This window comes from Canis lupus, chromosome 22 (genome assembly GCF_048164855.1).
Source record: "Canis lupus baileyi chromosome 22, mCanLup2.hap1, whole genome shotgun sequence".
Taxonomy (NCBI): Eukaryota; Metazoa; Chordata; class Mammalia; order Carnivora; family Canidae; genus Canis; species Canis lupus.
This window is the reverse complement of record NC_132859.1, coordinates 27846673-27851684: the sequence shown is the minus strand read 5'-3', so window position 1 is coordinate 27851684 and position 5012 is coordinate 27846673.

The window sequence follows — 5012 nt, the reverse complement described above, 5'->3', positions numbered from 1 at the left end:
CTCTCTCTGTGTGTCTCTCATGAATAAATAAATAAATAGAATCTTTTAAAAAAAATTCAATTCCATCAAATTGTTAAGGTTTAATCTTTAGGGAATAATTTACTGTAAGGAGTGCTAGATAGGTGTTTGATTTTATTTATTTATAAAGGATCCTAAATCCATACATTTTGTTAAGCTGCCTTATTTCTACTAATTTATTCATTATTTTTGGAAATTTTTCTATATTGGAGTCACATCCTTTTTTGAAAACAACAATTTTGTTTGTCCATGGTGCTTACCTTCTAATCCTTTAGTTTGTTTTATTCCACTGGCTAGGAATTGAAATTCAGGCTTGAATAAAGTTGGTGGATAGAGGGCATTCTTATGTTGTTCCTTATTTTAGATGAATACTCTCACCATTAAGAGACATATTTACTTAACCTTTTCAGTGATAGCATTTATCAGCTTCAACTACAATTATATTCCTATTTGCTAAGAGAATGTTTAGTCATTATTGAATGCTGAAATTCATCAAATGCTTGTTTTGTATATATTAGAAAGACCATCTATATATGTATATGTTATCTATATATATATTTATCTATAAATATATATGTATATATATTTATATATATATATAAATGTATATATACATTTTAAGAATCTTTTCATGGTGTAATTTATATTTACACATTTTTCTAATGTTATAAAGTCCTTATATAAATGTGATCAATTCAATCTGGTCATGATGTATTATCTTTTTACATGCTTCTTGAATCATTTTGGCCAAGTATTGTTTTAAAATTTTTTTTATCTGGGACGCCTGAGTGGCTCAGTGGTTGAGCATCTGCCTTCAACCCAGGGCATGATCCTGAAGACCCGGGATCCAGTTCTGCATCCGGCTCCCCGCATGGACCCTGCTTCTCTCTCTCTGTGTCTCTCATGAATAAATAAATAAAATCTTTAATAAATAAATAAAAGTTTTTAAATCTATGTTCACATATAAAAATGACTTATCTCTTTGTTCTCCTTTGTGTAGTTTTGATATTAAATCTTTACTAGATTCATAAATTGAATTAGAAATATTTGCCTTCTCCTCCATATTTTGGAAAGTTTGGGGTAAATTTGGAATTACTGTTTTTGAAAGTTTGTAGACTTGCTTAAAAAACCATCTTGGACTAGCATTTTCTTATAGAAATATTTTAACTACTGATTAATCTCTTCAGAGGATTGGCTTATACAGACTTTCTAAATCTTATTGAGAAAGTTGAGTACGTTACATTTTTCTAGAAATTCTCACGTTTTATCTAAGGTTTAAATTTACTGCTAGCGTGTAGGAGTGCTTTGCTTGCTTAAAGAGAATGTGTTTTCTTTTATTGCAATAAAAGAAACAAGCCCAGAATCACAAATTTTCTTGTTGTCCTTTTCAGATAGTCTAGCTTTACTAATTTTTTGGCCATTTGGGACAGGTATATTGAAACATCACATTATTATCATGGATATGTAATTTTCTTTCTTGTTGCCATCTTATTTTGAGATATTTAGTGATGCATAGACATTTAGATTTTTTATATTCCTGGAAAATTGAAACTTTAGTCCAAGAGTAGGCCCCTTTCCCTGGCATTGCTCTCATCTAATGGCTTTATTGGTAAGTAGAATTCTAACCTGCTCTCAAGATTTCCTGCCCTTGCTGTACACACCCTGCACAATTCCCAGGACTGGGCATTTGATGGCTTTTACCCCATGATTATGTTATGTTACATTTGGCCTTGAAAAAGAGAGGTGAGAGATGAGAGATGATCTGGGTGGGTCTAACTTAATCACACAGCTTTTTCAAAGCACAGGTTTCTCTGACTGGGAGCAGAAGCAGAAGCCAGAGAGATTTAAAGCATCAGAGAGATTTTTTGTAAGAGAAATTCTCTGTTGCTGAGATGGGAGGCACTCCTGGTCAAGGACCTGAAAGTGGCCTCTAAAAGCTGAAAATGATCCCTGGATAACAGCCAGCAAAACAATAGAAATCTCAATAACAAGGAAACAAATTCTGCCAACAAGCAGAAGATGCCTTCAGCAAAGCCCTTCCAGTCAAGACTCTAGATGGAGATGCAACTTGCTGATAACTATGACACCCTAAACACAGAGCCTAACCATGCTGTGCCAGACTTCTGATCCATGGAAACTATGAGATAATAAATTGGTGTTTTTGTTTTGTTTTGTTTAAGCCTGAGTTTGTGACAATTTGTTACATGGCAATGGAAAACTAATATACTCTCTTGATTGATCCGCAGGATTTTTTTTTTTTTTTTGTCTTAGCATCTATTTCGTTTGTTACTATTATAATATTTTGGGTGTATATTTTCCATCTCTTTGTTTTCAGCTTTACCATATTCTTGTATTTTGAATGTTATTTTGAAAGCAGTGTGTACTGAATTTTTAAATTTCGAACTGAAATTCTTTTTCTTTTAACTTGAGAATTTTATCCAAATACATTTATTGTAATTACTAATGTGTTTGAATTTGGATCTACCATATTCTGTGCTTTTTAAATGCTTACTTGTCCTTTTATCATTTATTTTTTTTAAGATTTTATTTATTTATTCATGAGAGACAGAGAGAGAGAGAGAGAGGCAGAGACACAGAGGGAGAAACAGGCTCCATGCAGGGATCCTGACATGAGACTCGATCCCATGGTCTCCAGGATCAGGCCCTGGACTGAAGGTGGTGCTAAACTGCTGAGCCACTTGGGGTTCCCCCTTTCCTTCCTTTAAAGAAATTATGATTTAGCATTTGCTTTTTATTTTGTTTGTTTCTTATTAAATGTTTCCTCCTTTTTTGGATTGGAAGCTATATACTTTAATTCTATTCTTTTAGTGGTTACCCTTGAAATTTTACTATGCATAGTTAACAAAAATATGGGACTCACCATGAATTTTCATATCATTCCTGTATAAAAATGAAAAATTTCCTATATTGCTTCAATTCTCACCAGAGTGAGAAGCTTCCCAGTGATTCTTTGCCTTCTCACTTCACCGTATCTGATGTTTTCCTATTCTTCTCACCTGTGCTCTGTCTATACTGATGTCATTTTATACAACAGGATTCAGATTTCAGAATTCTTGCTTGTTATGCACCACTGGTGCATTCTTGTGATTCTAATTCATAAGAACAAGAATTACTTATTCTGCTTAGGCTTTACTTTACTCATCTCAAAAATGGGGATAATAAAATCATAGCTTATTGGGGGGGTTTTGAGGGATAAATAAAATAATATATGTATAGTACTTAGATAAATGCTTAGAGCTCAATAAAATCATTGTTTTTATTCAGTATTAATTTTCCTTTTTGTATTGTAATTTCCTTTGCTGGTACAATTTTTTTCCCCTCTTTTAAGAGTATCTGTGTGTTTCTGTTTCTGTGTTCATATCATATTCCATCTTGTCTTACTAAATTATATCCTCAAATTAGTCAGCCTATTAGGGGCCTTTATGTATAGGATTTAGAGTGTGAAGGCTATCTTAGTCAAGTGGAAAGTGGTCTCTAGGGAATTCCATTCTGTATGTTCTCATAATACTTTTGAATATAACGTGCCATGGAATGAGTGAGCAGAAATAAATAACAAGCGTAAAGAAAGTATTATCACCATTAGCAGATAAGAAGGACAGGGCAGCTTTAGTAAGCTTATGCAAATTGGATACAATATAATTTTTAACCTATGTATTTGGACTTAAGTAAAAGCCAAGTGGAGAGCACTGCTCCAAAATAGGCTTTCAAAAAAGGCTCATGAGATTTTAGTCGCTTTCTAAATTTGACCATGAATGCTTATACCTTTTAATTTAGTGGACTTGAAATGCTTGGCTTCCAAGTAACATGTTGTAAGAAGGTTATTTCTGGACCTTCTCCACATGTAATGTATAAAATTAGCATCCTTCGTTGGCAACTGAACCTTTTTGTTTTAAAGCTAACCCAACTCATCAGATTGTTATAAGTGAAGACTAATTAAATGTTCTTCTGCTTCCAGTTTGAACTCTTTATTGGCACACACTCCTAGAGGTCAAATTTGAGTGGCATCAGTCAAATAATCCGTCAGGAGTATTACAACTGCAAAGAAGCACATACAGTTTAAACAACAACAGTAGAATTACTGCTTTACGATCACAGTAAAGCCACAATGTGATTATAATGGTTGATCCTCAAAGATTCAACCTAATGTAAAAAGAAGGAAGTCTGTTTAAAGGATATCTCAGATCCTCTCATTTCTATCTTTGCTGAAGTTGAGCAGCTATAGTTGAAGCAGCCAAATGTCTGCCTTCCACAAGAACAATGAAAAACACTCCCATCATTGCCAAGATAGCTAGAACCCATGCGGGTGGAGAGGCTGATGCTGTTAAAAAGCATGCAAAATGTCGCTAAACAACAGCATAAAGAGGCCTCCACTGCCAGGGGCAGGCAGGAGAGTTCTTTGAAGACCAACAGACACACAGAAAACTACATTGTTTTCATTTTTCAAAGAACTGGGAACATTACAGGCAGGGAAATGTTGACTGTGGAAATAGACAAGCTATATAAAAAGATTTCAGTATTTCTCCCTTCAAAAAGTTCCACCCAAAAGAGAAGATTGAATCATCTTACAGCAAGACCTCATGAAGACAATCTGTGGGGTGCTTGAGGAGGAGAGGCACATAAAGTAGCTGTGCTTGTTTTGTTTTTAGAAATCTATATAGTATAGGTGCCTCCACTCCAAAGCACTTAAAAAAACAGATTTTACTTACTTATTTTTAAAGAGAGATAGAGAAGGCGAGTGGGGTGGTGGTGGTGGTGGTAGTGGTGGTGGTGGTGGTGGTTGTGTGCAGAGAGAGAGTGAGAGAATCCCAAGCAGACTCTGCACAGAGCATGGAGACCCATGGGAGGATGGATCCCAGGACTCTGACATCATAACCTGAGCTGAAAGAGTCCAACGGTCAACCAACTAAGCCACCCAGGTACCCCTACTCCAAAGCACTTTGAATTATTAACTGTATTTAATTATTCTCCCCAAC